At 37.1% G+C, this 16,038-nt stretch overlaps 1 long non-coding RNA gene across 1 annotated transcript; it reads right to left on the reverse strand.

Annotated features, from left to right (window-relative positions):
• Positions 1-1,453: 1,453 nt before the first annotated feature.
• LOC144771997 (uncharacterized) lies at positions 1,454-9,510 on the reverse strand. Its single transcript, XR_013599584.1, has 3 exons — positions 9,414-9,510; positions 2,407-2,482; positions 1,454-1,501 (listed from the first exon to the last, which is right to left on the reverse strand). It is a non-coding gene; the product is annotated as an uncharacterized LOC144771997 (long non-coding RNA).
• Between the last annotated feature and the right edge of the window lie 6,528 nt (positions 9,511-16,038).

A 16,038-nucleotide genomic window follows, 5' to 3' on the forward strand; every position in this document is an offset into this window, starting at 1 on the left:
GAGGTACAATCGACAGGAGAATTATATCTGGCAATTCTACAGAATTCCTAAGGGGCAAAAGAAAGTGAATGCTCGTTACGTGTTTTGCCGCATATGCGGTGACAGATTGTCAAGGGGCACCGATAAAAAATATAGTTATGGGAATCATACTATGCATCGGCATATGAGTAGGTGGCACCCAAATAACTATAGTGCTGCCCAGCTACGTGACCAACAACAACATCCCCTCCAAATGGCAAGAAGATCGGTGGTTCCAGAGGTGTCGGGACCAGAGGCGAGGGAGGTGATTGCAAACATCCAAATGTTGTTTGGTCACGTAAAACAAGTGTGCGTGGAATGTGGCGCTTTCATCTGCTACAGAGAAAGTAGCATCACTTTGATTTTGCGAGCAATTCAAAATCATATTAATGTTTGCACAAAACGCACCAAAAAATAAATTCATTTTTTTTTTTTGCTCCTGTTGAGCCCTTTATAATGGATCGTTTTTGTTTCCCCCCCCCCCAAAAAAACCAAAAAATTTTTAAATATAAAACAACAAAAACATAAAAAAAAAGTTCTTTTCAGAACTAACTCCCCATTATAAAAAAATTAGTAGAAAATTTGGAACTCTGCCAACCTGTATTTCTCTTAGTTCGCTCCCGGAGCGCTACCCGGTACGCGTACCGGAAGCTAACCAAAAAAATATTTTTTAAAAAAGAACAGTAACTATAAGGGAAGGAAATACACAGTTATGTTAAAAGAAAGACAGCTCTAGGGAGTAAAATAAGGATACTGTTACCTACAATCCACTGTTGATGATTTCACATATTACATCATTCATGACATGGTCAGTAACATCAACAGCAGTGGATTGTAGGTAACAGTATCGTTAGTTTACTCCCTTTAGCTGTCTTTCTTTTAACATAACTGTCTATTTCCTTCCCTTATAGTTACTGTTCTTTTTTAAAAAACATTTTTTTGATCAGTCATAAACAGTGACATTAATAGAAACAGAGAGAGTGAACAAGAGTGAAGAACTATGGTCCTCCTGAGCCACCCTCAGAAAACCAAGGGGGTCAAGATACATCTACCGTGCCCCCTTCTACCTATTCTGAACATTATTTGCCCTCCATCTTGTATCTTGATTCGAACGAAACACAAAATGGTGGACTGCCATAACGCTGCTGGTTTGCGAACCGGGCAACTTCCCAGGAAGCGGTCCCCAAAAAAAAAAAGTTGGGAAAGTAATTCACAGACACTAAGAGTAATAGAGATGGAGTGAGTGAACAAGACTGAGGAACTATGAGAACAGAGGGACTGAGAAAAAGAGTGGAAGGAGTTGAGTAAATAGGTAATAGAGAAAGGAATGAGGAAAGTAGCAAAGGCAGGAAACTGAGGATTAAAGAAGTGAAGCAGTGGATCTAATAGTAGGTGAATGTGATAGAAATGTAACGAAAAGAGTACAACTATTTACCTTGTAATTGCTGTTAAATTAATCACATTTTATTTCTATACTTTCAATCTGTGAAAGAGAGAACCAACATTTAAAAAAAAATTAAAATATGTATTTAAAAATTACAAAAGACAAGGGAAAATATTGAAGGACAAATAGTTTTTCAACAACTTTGACACTGACAGAAGCTTCTGCTTCTCCAGGTCCTCTACACAATGCTAAAGATATACATTTTAAACTAACAGTATCTTGATGCAGATGAAGTGAGGACTATCTTAAAACATGGTGCATCTTTTGCATTGCTCTTGTTTCAGAAAAGTGTCGCTTCAGTATGCCAATAACATGTCTCCTATCCAGAGATTTGTTTGAGGTGAGGCCTACTCAGAGTTCAAGATGAGATTTACACTTGTTGAAGTGTACAGAGGAGATAATATCTGTGAAAGTCTACTAATGAAGTGAGTCATGTCCACTGCACTCTTCAACAAAGTAGAAACCTCCTATGTTTCCCTGGACAGACCTAAACTTGATCTGCACAATGTGATTCGTAATGATAGGAAACTCAAGTGATGTAATTGAAATATGTGCAATTTATTTTGCTCATTTCACAATCACATCACTTGTGTTTCCTTTGCTTAGGTATCTCATTGTGCAGATGTAGTCCAGCATATGAAAGATTACGTAGAAGTGCAGCACTGCATACAATAAATTTAACACTTACAGAAAACTCACCTTCTCCATGCCTCCTACACAGTTCTACATATACATCATAAATGCAAACAGTACAGAATTAATTATACATGTTAAATGGTTTATTTTTGCTGTTCTCAGAATGTATCAAAATTCACTAAAAACAGTGACTTGAAGGTATTCATCATGTAACAGCGGGGAAAAAAAAACACAATCAAAATGATTGTGTTTAAAAAACCCATACAACATCAGAAAATAAAATTCAGAACTCCTTAAAGTTAACTTACTTTCCATGACGTCCAAGGATGTCCTATAAACAGCTTACACTCTTTTGTGCTGTTATTACTTTCAGCCCGCCACTTTCTGAAAGAAAACCTCCATCGTTTTTAAAAACACGTTACATGCAATAAATGACTTCTTGCTCTCTACCACTATTTTCCACAAGGCCAAATCTAGTCAGAGATATTTATAACTCTTGGATTTCTTGTAAGCCAATCCCATCATTTGGCATTTCCGCAACTTTCAGAATTAAAATGTTGAAGATCATTTTCACAATCCTGGAATAATAATATCTTCCCCTTCTTGGTCAGTCATGTTCTACATTTCCTATGACACTGATACTGCTTAATATGAAGCAGACTTACACTACCTCTATGAGTACTACAATTATTTAATTCTCTACATCACTTTTAATCACAAAGCAATGTAAAACAGTAGACAGCATTGCAGACTTACATTCCCTCTACTCCATGTTTTGATTGGCTGCTTCAATTAGCTTATGAAAAGAAACAATTTTTCTGAACTCATTTAAAGTGCACATACATCTCCATAATGTCCAATCCTTTGATTAGAAGTTATGTCTCTGAACTACACTTATCCTCAAGGCCAAATTGTGTAGGAGCCATTAGAACTTCTTGAAATTCCACAGATCATATCCCGAGATTATTTTCCTAAAATTTTGGTTTTAAAAACACCAGGTAAGAGTTTTTAAGGTCATACGGCAATTTTTTTTTGAAAATTAAAACAGAATCATTGCAGAATGACCAGCCATTTCTAGACTTTAAATAAGCTGTGTAATGTCCTGATGATATTGAAGGGCCGTCATGATATATAATTGCTGTAGTTACAAAAGTCCTTCCTGATATTGACAACTGCGAAGCTACAAATTTTTTTATTAAAGTTGTCAATTTTGTTCCATCAGGCCTACATCGTTGGAACATTAAAATGACGTACTGGCCATATTTTCGTATAAATAATGTGGACATCATTTCAGATTTACATTGGCTACACTCCATGCTGTGATTAGCAGCGTTTACTAGCTTATTAAAGGAGACTGATTTACTGTCTGGCAAAGTTAAATATATAAATCTTTCTGAGTCTACACTAGTAGTACTTGATACCATACAGTTCTCGCAGTCATGCTGCCATTGATAAGAAAGCCCAAACAGCTGATCTACATCTACACCTTCAGCATGTAATACATCAAGCATATACATTAAAAACTCCTGACAATCTTGCTGAATATTTTGAGAGAATTGTGTTTGCCCTGAACATCTGTCTAACAGGTTTCGAATTTCAGACACACTTTCTATTTTTGTTCTATCTGTGCTACATTTCTCTAACACAGAATTCAACAAACTGCAAAATCTTTGATCAGAATTGACCACAATCTCTTCTTTTACATTTTTTAGAGAAAACAAAACATTCATTACTACATTAGCATAGCAGTTGACACCAGAACTGTTTTCAAACTGAAAACCAACAACATCTTCAACAGAATCCTCTTTGTTTCTGCTTGTAATTTTAGGTTCATTCACTTTTTGTCTTTTTGCTACAACCTCCCCAGTATTGTTCTCATTTCTTCGTTTCCGGCCTACCAGACGTTTCTCAAACAAAGGAAACTGAGGCAAATGTGGCGCATACTCTCTTCTTAACCTATTGTATTCCTTAACACAATCTAGATCTGCACAAATGTTTCTGACATCACACTCAATCAAGTACAATCCCGATAAAGTTCTAACTCGTGACAATGCCACATATGCCATACCCTCCTTGAACACAGAACTGCCAATATTCACCAATGCAGTGTCTACACTTAAACCTTGCGATTTATGAATTGTCACCGCATATGCCAAGCAAACAGGGAACTGCTTACGGCGAACATATAAGTCTTTTACAAGCAAAAATCTAGCAGAACAACGAGCAATTAGCTGTACTTCCTCAATGCCATCAAATTTAATTTTTAAAAATTCAATTCCATCTCTATTTCTGTATTTCACAAAATCAACAACATTACCCATTGATCCATTTACCAGACCTCTTTCAACATGTAAATTCCTTCTTAAAATTATACGGCAGTTCAAGCACACATTCAGAGTCTTTTCAAAACCTGCAGTTTTAGATATAGTCTTCTCTAATGAATCCAATTTTGATTTCAGATTCTCAGACAAAATAATTGTTGATCCCATATGCTGTACTCTATCAATAGCTTCCACTTTCACAATCTCTTGCTTTTCTAAATGCAACATTTTGTTGTTAAATTTGGCACATTCTGCAAGAGTTGGCATCAAACATATTCCAGATTTCTTATCAGTAATTTTCTGAAAAATATTCTCAGGCACAACATCTTGTTCTGGATATAAATTTGACAGTAATCGTGCATGTAAAGCTTCTTTTCCATGCTCGGTCACTTTTCCAATTCTAACATCTTGTAGAATAGTCTTGTAAACTTCATCCTTTGCCTGACGCATATTTTCATGCAGTTCAGCATAATTGAAGTTTAACCATATATTGACGTTGCCAATGCTGCCTAGGCACTTCCTGGTATCTTCATGCGTGAGCATTTTGAACACAGGTTGCCCTTTCACTGGTGTCAGCTGCAGAAGATCTCCGAAAACAATGATGTGTTTGCCACCAAATAACACATCATACTCTGTTTTGAGAACTTCTTGCATCCTCAAATGCACAAAGGCAAGCATGACATTGGAAACCATGCTTACTTCGTCAATGATAAGAAGTTTCATTTTCCTCAAGATTCTTGAAACTTCAAAACAAGCATCTCCAGATAGCTTGTGATATTCTAATTTGTTGTCATGCTCCACTGGCAGCATCAGTAAACGATGTAAAGTAATCCCTTTAATATTATGTGCTGCCAGTCCAGTTGGAGCAGTGACAACACAAGACAGCGATGACTCTGTCCTTTCCTGCAAATAGCATGAAATTGCTTTAATGAGGAAACTTTTTCCAGTTCCCGCTTCTCCACTCACGTACAGTCGGACAGGCTTCAACGACGTACATGAGCACTCTTTCTTATCATGACTTAATCCATGATCAATTTGCATGGTAACTTCGTCATATATTTTCCTCTGCTCAACGTTGAGTTGCCTTTCCAACTCTTCTAAGTTAACCACATCCTCTTGAGCATGTGCCATGGCTCTTTCCACCTCATTCATAGCAGTGGCAGCTTCATTTTCAATAAGAGGTCCTCCTAGTGGATCCTGACTCAATGAAGCAGAACTCTGACTGTCCTGAGAACTGTCTCTGGCAATCTCGGCTGCAATTGTTGCTTCCTGCTCAATTTCCGCATTCAACATTTCTACATATTTGGGAAAAGCAGGACATTCTATGGTCTCCTTGGCGGCATTGAAAGAGTCTTCATAACAGAGGAAATCTCCAAGCAGTTCCTCTTCTGCACGCCAAGGCTTGAAAAGTTGCAAAAGTGCTAAATAGAAAAACTCCTTTTTTTCAGGAGATTCGCCACTCAATTTTCGATGGTTTATCAAGTGGCATTTTCTTTGCTTCACCAGACATCCCTCACTTCCTATTACAGCATACACTCCTTTCTCAGTATCTTCTTTGATGTTCCTCTTGAACATGTAATTTTGCAGAACCTCATACAGACAAACATTCTCGAGGTGACTGCTTCGATTTGGATAATATGTATCCAACATGTTGGTCTTCAAAATGTCGGTACTGTTTGGCTCCTTTTCCGCCAAATACTCAATTTCCCGCACAGGTTTGAGAACTCGATTACGCGTTGCAGCAAGACCAAGACTCGCCCAAACGATACTCCTGGACTTGGCATAGAGACTTGCTGAAGACAACCGGTCAGAACATTCGTACGCTCCGATTTCTCGATGCGACAACATCTTCAGACTGAAACTGTACAACTTCTTGCTGAGGCTCTTTTCATGGGAAATGTCCTCCCACATATCCTTCAATTCTGTCTTCTCTTTTTTGGTGATGTAAGACGTCACATACCGAGCCACAGCCATACAGTTATCAGCCACAAACTGTATATCCATGTTAGCATTCCACATGGACAAAATCACCGGGTTGTAGTCGTTGATGTACTTGGACTCTTCGTTCCTCTTCAAATTGTAAGTGTTTTTAGGTGATTTCTTCATGACATTGTGTCGCAGCGAAGACATCAAACTGTTTACTCTTCCTTTAGAAATCACCGGTCGTGGATAGCCGAAACGACATTTAGTGTAGAACTTGTCCTTGTTTCGGAATTTACGACGGCAGTACTTTCCACATCGATGGCTTTGGAAACGCAGAACTTTTTCTCTTAGGCTTTTCTTCTCCTTTGCGTTTGGAACAGCACACGTAGAATACTGTTGGATGAAACTCATCACTGAGTCATCTGGATCCGTTCCAAATTTAGGTGCATCCTTGATCCACAGCAACATATGTATATGAGGAGCACCTCTTGCTTGGTACTCCTTTCTCCAGAAGAAATCCAACACCTCTCCAAGAGGTGGATTCTTCTTATTCATGATGAAAGACATCATAGCTTCAAATCTATGATTGAAGTACCTACATACATTGACTGGATCCAAAGAGCACAGTTCTCCGGGTGTCTTGAATTCGATGTTTTCTACGTTAGCATTTGCCTCTCGTAGAAATTCAAGTAAGTCTTCCCAGCCATACTCGGCACAGCTCAGAGTGAGGAACCATGTGGGAGTACCTAAGTTCCTCAGCATACATTTTAAATCACCATGACGACGGTACCAGTACTCATTAGTACCACGCTGACACGCCATGAGATTAATCAGGTGAGAATCCAAAATACTATCTTGGACATTCACTTTATCCATAAAATCACTTGCCGAGATGTTTTGCATGTGTATACCACTTTTCAAGATGTGGTTCACTGCATATGACAGTCCAGACAGATCGCTTTCAAACAGGAGATGAAACAAATATGGAATGCATTGTCGAAACCTAGCATCTCCTGCATACAATCGCAAAGTCCGGTATTCAGAAGCAGGAATTTGATGAGGTCGCTCATCATATCTTCCTCCCTGACCTGTTGGAAAAAGCTGTGGGAAACACCGAGCTTCCAAACTTTGCTCCCAAACACTAATGGGACTCCCTTTGGCTTGTTTCATTTGAAACAACTCAATAGCATTCCCCATGACTTCCTTTGAATGCAAAGGATGAACACTATAATGTTCATATATTTCCTCACTAGTAGAGAGTTCTACTTTCTCAATTTGACCAGCACACAAATCGCTATCCTCTTCCTCACTTACTTCCTCTTCTTCAACATATACATTCTTATAGTATTTATTATTTTTTTTCAAATACAATGTTGCCTTTTTAACTTTCCTAACATCTACTAAATCTTGCCATATTTTCTTATTCTTTGTCGGAACCCCATTAACTAAGATAACCAGAGGTTCCTCTTCCACTTTTTCTACTCCAATTGTGTTAATGTTTTTCTTCAAATCTAGAGGCAAATAAACAACTCTTCCCTTTAATCCTCTCTGTAAATCTGATGGAGGCAATTTCCCTGTCTTTGGCTCCATTCTTACAATAGCCTGAAAGGGATGGATACTTTGAATCAAAATAGATTCATAAGTATTTAAGTCCTTCAATTCAGAAGGAATCTCAACCAATTCCAGATTATTATGAACTGCTCTAGCAGGCATCTGGTTTTGTTTTAATTTGTTACAACAATAAGTACACACACGTTGATCCAATCCCAAATCAAAACAATTTTCTACCATCAAGTATGTTGCAAAATCCTTCCATTCACTATTATTTTCCCTTTCACTTTTTGCATATAAATCCACTAACTTAGTCTGATTCTTATAATAAGTGCGTCGACAACACACACAAGTGAAATTAGGCCTCTCACTTGATTTCATGTCAAACGTCGCAATTTCCCTCTGGAAATTATCTGTACTGGAAACATGTACAGTATCTTCCAAATGACCCTCTATTTCTTGCTCAATTTCAACATTCTCCTCTTTACTTCCAAAGTAACAAAACTCAATTTCTTCACATATATTCCTCACATCTATTTCAGAACCATGCAGAAGAGCAGCACATAATTGTTTCAGCATAATTGCTGGACTCTTAGCATAATACAACAGTCTAACTAACTTCCTCACTTTGTTATGATGCACTGCTAGCATCCTGAAATGATGAAAAACACTCTGGCATACTCTCCTGGAAAGACAAGCCAGTGAATGACCATGCAAACCTGTCACTTCTCTCACTCTGCAAGGATCTAATTCTTGCAACAACCTCATTTTCTGCTTCAAACTTTTCTTGTTAAATGACCGTACAAAATCACAAAGCAAATTGATAGAATCCTGTCGCACACTGCAAATACTACTACACTTCCAGGTGTACACAGGACCCTTAGCACGTCTTCCTAAAACCTCATTACCTAACAACTCTTCTGCCTCTGTTGTCACAAGTTTTTCTTTTTCAACTGGACAACCATCTTTCACTTCATAAGCACGACCACTGATGTCAACTGCATGCACCAAATCATTATCCTGGAAATAACTCTCTTCATTAAAAAATGCCTCACAGCTTGAACTATGTATCCATTCTCCAGAAAAAACTTCACAAAAATTACTACGATTAACTATTCTCTTCCATCTACTATTTCTTTTGAAATCAAAAATTGCCTTGTTTAGCTTCCTAATTCTATTGATTATCAAAATAAATAACTTACGTTTAATTTCAAAAGCCTGATCAATAACTTTCTCAACTTTTTTTTTTCTCCTATAAAAAACTAATTTCTGTTGACCTTTCTTAATATTTTTTAACAAATTGCCAATTATCCTGTTACGGAACATTCGTTTACGAATCTCCGTAAACTGTTGTTTCCTTCTACTATCATGCACAGATTTATCTCTTGCTCTAGCAGTAACATTTTCATTTGTCCTTTTCTTTCCATTTGATTTACTTGTGTTGTTATGGATTGAAACATTTTCTGTACTAATATTTTTTTTATTTGAAATATTTTTTATGAAATATTTAGAGCTCTTACCCGGTGCTTTCTTCATCGCTTGAGAAATCTTTTTGTTAGAGGACTGCTGCATTTTTTTTTTCTCCTGCTGTCTTTGACGTTTTGCAGCCTTCATCTCTCTTATTTTTGTAGGCATAGTTGAATCTGAGGAAAAATATAATAAAAATGTTAATAAAAAAATATTATCAAACAGTAAATCAGTAATAGTGATCAAAAACATAACACACTACTTGACATTTTAAATAGAAGATTTTTTAGTCCTTGCAAATTTACAATACAGAAGTAGCAGAAAAGAAATGAGATTTATATTTATGTTACCTATGCTATTTTATATGTGAATCTGATCTAATTTTATGAGCATATTTTAATATTTTATTGAAGACACTACACATAACCTGTTTTTGAAGGTGTCTTTATTTTTAAATTAAACGGTTTACCTTTTTACTTTTTATTCATTATAAATTTTAAAAATAAATGTTTATAATTCCAAAGGCTCAAGCAGGTCATCTTCCCATCCTATATCATATAATTCGGACAAATCTGCATCCTCATCACGCTCTTCTTCATCCTCAGGATTTAAATCATCCAATGGATCAACATCCACTGATGTTTCAATTACAAGTTCAATGATGAGGTCAAAATCAACTGATTGCAGATTGTCGCTCATGTTGAGGTTGTCTTTATCTTTAAAGAAAGACAACAACAATGAGATGTTGCAGAGTAAGAGACAAATCTCACAGATTATAATAGTAAAATTATTTAACAAGAGTAACATTTTGCAGCTATTATTTAGCCATGTCCAGCGATGCTGAGCAGGTGAAGCCTATGTCTAATTTTTCACTGGACAGGACTCATCTGTTCTTAACCTTGGATAAGCCTCAACGACTCTGTGTCCCCTGCACATACTCAAATGTTAAAGTGCAGATTTATATTAAATGGCACATCCCCAGGCATGCACCAGTTAATGTGCACCACTGCTTTACCACCCATGGTGTGCCGCATTTACAATCAGATAGGAGAAAGCTGCTTCAAAACCCTGCACCTGCTTGAAGCTGGCATAGGTCTTGACGCAGCATTGTATAGATGGGGCACCCCTGATCCTTGCTGGAGCTGCATCGCACTTACGATACAACTCCAGCAATGCGCCACCTTTACAGCACAGATGCGTCACACATCTGTGCCTTTTTTGCCCCATGCTGCGCCGCATTGTAAATGCAGCACACCATGGGTGGCGGAACAGTGGCGCAGGATGACTGTCACATCCCTGGGGATGCGCCACTCATCATAAATCTATCCCTAAGCTTCTTATCTTGTTACAGATGAACTGCCATATGTATCATCAAAATATTTTACATATTATAAATAGCAAATTTTAAGGAATAAATAGCGATTCTTTACTATTCCTAATTTGCAATGAGCAAATTGCTAATTGCAAATTACCCATTCATTTCCATAGGCTAGGAGGCTCATAGGAATTAATGTTGCAAGTTGTGATTAGCAATTAGCTCATCACAAAATAGGATTTTTTTCAAGCGTGCAGGGGTATCTCAAGAACAACCTGCTGCACCCCTGAAAAAGAAATTTGGGAGCACATGGCACACCTACATGCCCTAATGGCATGTATGGGCGTCATATGGGACCTTTTTTTTTTTAAAAAAAAAATTCTTTTTGAAAAGAATTCGCAAATTACCACAAACTACAAGTTGGTGGTAGTTTCCAAATCCTTAATATCATTTTTTACATATTTTTTTTTTATACATTGCATTTAAGGAATCACAATTTTTGAATTATTGACATTTTAAGTAATTTCCACATGTGCACTGTTTTCTAAATATAATTTGAAAATCGTTTTTGGGGAAAAGTAATGGTTTGCAAATTTATGACAAGGACATAATGGTGTATGCTTCTCTATAAGGCATTTCAGTATCTCTAATGTCATTTTTCCCATATTACATTATAAGACCTTTCCCCATGAAGCACATTCCTTGTAAATATGCTCCCACCAGTGCATTGCAAATTTAGATTTTGACTGTTTCAGACACATAGCCATGTTGAAAGTGACCCAAAAAAATTGCAAACGTTTAAAAAAAACACATTCATGTGTCTTAATGACATTTTAATTCATTTCCCCATGGACAATGTTTTCTAAGTGGCACAAAAGAGGTATACACCTATCATAAATCTGTCCCTAGAATTATAAATGATTAAATCAGGATGACAATAAGATGTGGCCTATCCAGAGGTTTGTTTAAGGTGAGGCCTACTCAGGATTGCAGATTAAAGTTATGCTTGATGAAGAATACAGAGGAGATAATTTATTGTAAAGGCCTACCAATGAAGTAAGTGATTTCTACTTCATTGCACCAGTCATCATAAATGTATCCATAAGCTTCTTATCTTGTTAGACATCAACCGCCATATGTATCATATAACTATTTTGCATTTCCAAAAAAGCGAATTTTAAGGAATAAATAGCGATTCTTTACCATTCCAAATTTGCGATGAGAAAATTGCTAATTGCAAATTACCCATTCATTTCCATGGGCTAGGAGGCTCATATAAATGAAGGTGCAATTTGCGATTAACAATTTGCTCATCACAAATTAGGAATTTATTCCAAAAGTGCAGGGGTGTCTCAAGAGCACCCTGCTGCAACCCTGAGAAAGAAATTTGGGGGCATATGGCGAACATAAATTTTAACAACATTCCTTTACCTCAAAAACGATTTTCAAATCATAACTTCAAAACACTACACATGGGAAAATTACTTAAATTGTCCTTAAGACACATAAAAGCGTATTTTGATTGGCTTTCCTGCATGGTAGGGTCACTTTAAACATGGCTATGTAACATAAACATTCAAAATCAAAATTTTCAATGTACAGGTGGGAGCATATTTACAAGCAATTTGCGCCACAAAGAAAGGTCTGACATTAAAATGGGAAAAATAACATCAGGGACAGTCAATTGCCTTATAAAGAACCATACACCATTATGTCCTTCTCTTGAATTTAAAAACAATTCCTTTTTCCCAAAAACGATTTTCAGATCATAATTTCAAAAAACTGTACATGAGAAAATGACTTAAAATGTCATTGAAACACATGAAAGCGTTTTTTTATTGGCTTTCCTGCATGGTTGGTTCACTTTTATCATGGCTATGTAACACAAACATTGATAATTAAAATTTTCATGCACATGTAAGAGCATATTTACAAGCAATTTGCGCCACAGAGAAAGGTCTTACACTAAAATGAGAAAAATAACATCAAGGACAGTCAATTGCCTTATAAATAACCATACACCATTATTTCCTTGTCATGATTTTAAAAACAATTCCTTTTCCACAAAAACGATTTTCAAATCATAATTTCTAAACACTGCACATCAGAAAATGACTTAAAATGTCATTAAAATACATGAAATCATTTTTTGATTGACTTTCCAGCATGGTTGAGTCACTTTTAACATGGCTATATAACAGAAACATTCAAAATCAAAAATTTCCATGCACATGTGAGAGCATATTTACTAGCAAATTGCGCCACATAAATCATAATTTTCTCCTTAAAGCACACTATTCTCTATCTAAAGTAAAGAAATATTTTCTCACCTTAGCAAATACTTTGAGTTTGAAAACAGTCTCAGAAACACACCAATTTGTCTTCAGCAGAGCAAAAGGTATGCACTCCAGAGTCTGCAGCTATCAAAAGCACAGAAATGGTGTAATTCTTCACACATATTTCTCATGTCACCCAATCAAAACTCTTCCCTCACTTTTTTTCAAATGAAAACCCTTCCCCCTCTGCCCTTTCTGCCTATTTTCCATAGCAACCACCTCTTGGAGAAACTCTGGTGTTTGCAAATTCACACAACAATGTTGCAATTGAACTCTGAACTCTCAGTGCACCTGCATATCCAGTGCTTTCTTTCATTTAATGATTTTTTATTGACCACTCAAAATACATCTTTCAAAGAACACATCTCTACACCCTAACTTTCTGTTTTCATCAATCAAAATCCACCAATCACTGTTACTACTTCATGAACACAGAAACTCCACAGTTTTTTTCATTTCAAACTCACATTTTTTCAACTGCCATTTCATTGCCACACTTCATCTGACTGCAGGAGAACCTTCTCTCACCATGTTTTCTGTCTGGATTGTTGGTCATAGTTATATTCACTGGGCTCAAAGGTACGTTGAAAGCAGAAATTTACCTAACCTCAATTTACAAGATGTGGAAATTAAGTGGTTTGGCCAGAGAGGATTAAAATGTCACCAATTGATACCATTGGTGAAAACCTTTATGCATTTGCCAAAACCTGACCTGTTAATTGTGCACTGTGGAGGTAATGACTTGGGCACTTTGACTGGTGTAGGTCTGGAAATGCTTTTAAAGGACACCTTTGAGCAATTAATGGCACTTTTTCCTCAGACTGCCTTGGTATATTCAAATATATGCCAAAGACAGAAATGGAGGTGGTCAAACCAATTTTGTCCACAAATTGAGAAGTCGAGGAAGCATGTAAACAAATCTGTTTCAGCTTACATGAGAGACCATGGAATGGGCTCCCTGTACAACAATAACTTGCGTTACTACATGCAAGATATCTACAGAGGAGATGGAGTTCACTTCTCAGATGAGGGCAACAGAGTTTTCACTCTGAATTTAAGAATGTGCATTGGTACCTACTTATAAGTACCTAAATGTACCATAAACCCAAAAGCTCTTCTCAGAGCTACCCTACATCTAATCACTCACAATTATTTTTTTACTCTAACTATTTTCACTAATTTTCAACAAAATACGCTCCCTGGTGCGCTACCCGGTACGCGTACCGGGAGCTAACCTCGCGAAATTTTTAAAAAAAATGTTTTTTTTTCCGCACATATGGGCCTCCTCAGCCACCCTCACAAAACCTAGGGGGTCAAGATAAGTCTACCGTGCCCCCTTCTACCCATTCTGAACATTATTTGCCCTCCATCTTGTATCATAATTCGACCGAAACACAAAATGGTGGACTCCCGGAACGCTTAAGGTCCGCGAACCGAGGCGCTCAACGGTTCGCGTACCGGGTCGCTTCCTGGGAAGCACACCATCAAAAAAGGTGGGAAAGTAGTTCACAGAAAAGCCACTGGAGACAATTTCACCAAATATAGAATAGCTCATACTACATACCAATCCCTACCATTTTCACAAATTTGATTGGAATTCCATTTAGCCATTTAGCCTGTAGTCCTCTCTAAATACCGTGAGGTAAATTACTTCACAAAACACATCTGAAGTGTTGGAATTGACAACCAATTAAAATGTTACTTTCATTTTCTACTTTTTTTACATGATATTTGATTGGTTATGTACCCGAATATATATAAAGGAAGAGAAGGAAACACAGCCATTTTGACTACTACTTCCTGGTGTACATTTCATTTGGATTTTCATTAATAACTTCAACTTCTTTTTAAAGGTAAGTTGTTATTTTTAAAACTGAAGTATATTGTGCACTTTAAGTTAATATGGCAAACTTTTTCTGTTAGTTATATACTATCCCTCTGTAGTACTTATAAATTTAGATACACTTTTTTATATTCCTACTTCCACTCTGATACTATACACTGCCCAAAGATAAATTCTCTGATAAAAACTGCCTATCTAAAATTAATCCCAACAGTGCCCTACCTCTACTAATATATATTTTTTTTATGCAAATTTCAGGAAAAATGGAAAGTGAACAAAACATTTCATTTGAAATTGTCCTTCCAGAGTCCAACACAGAAATCATTGATCCAAATGAGATTGAATTTATGGATGAAACATGGGACCAAGAACTACTGCAATGTGTGCAAGCAGTAGATAACCTCCTTGCAAATGAGGACATTTTACAACCTCAGAGACTACAATCTATATTCCATGATTATGAAATTTCTGACAATGAAATGTTAGAAAGTTTAATAAATTATGAAACACAATAAAAAAAGTTTAAAAAAAAAAAAAAATAATCAACAAAACCAACAATCAATTAACATACAGCATTTGAAAAGTCTATCATTCATTTTTTATTGTGATACGCTCCCCAGTACGCTTCCCGGTTCGCGTACCGGGCGCTAACCACGAAAAAAAACAAAAAAAAATTTTTTTTTTTTTTGCTTAGCGGGGCCCCTTTAAAGCCTCCACATCAAACCTAGGGGGTCAGGGAGTATCTACTATGCCCCCTTAAGGTCATTTGCCCCTTCGCTTTTGACCTCCTCTTGTCTCTCGATCCTACCGAGAGACAAGATGGCGGCCGCTCCGGACTGTTTAGAATGTTGACAGACACCGGAGAGCCAATCAACTTCGCTACGCGAAGTTCCGTTACGCGTCAAGTACGCGTACCGGGGCGCTGCCTGGTCCGCGCTTACAGATATATATCTTTTTTTGAACGTTAATTTCTCAAAATCCACTGAAGCACATATATTGAGACCTAGAAAAGGCACATCGGGCTACCAGTCCCTACAATTTTGCCAAGTTTCGTGCAAATCCATTCAGCCGTTCGGGCTAAAAGTGAGGCTAACCGCCCTATGGAAAACTCAATGTTAAAAACACGTTTTGGGACCCCCCTTTTTTCTCGGCCCCCCCTGGACCAACTCCCCCCAAATTTCCAG

The sequence above is a fragment of the Lissotriton helveticus genome, chromosome 8 (genome assembly GCF_964261635.1).
Source record: "Lissotriton helveticus chromosome 8, aLisHel1.1, whole genome shotgun sequence".
Classification (NCBI taxonomy): Eukaryota; Metazoa; Chordata; class Amphibia; order Caudata; family Salamandridae; genus Lissotriton; species Lissotriton helveticus.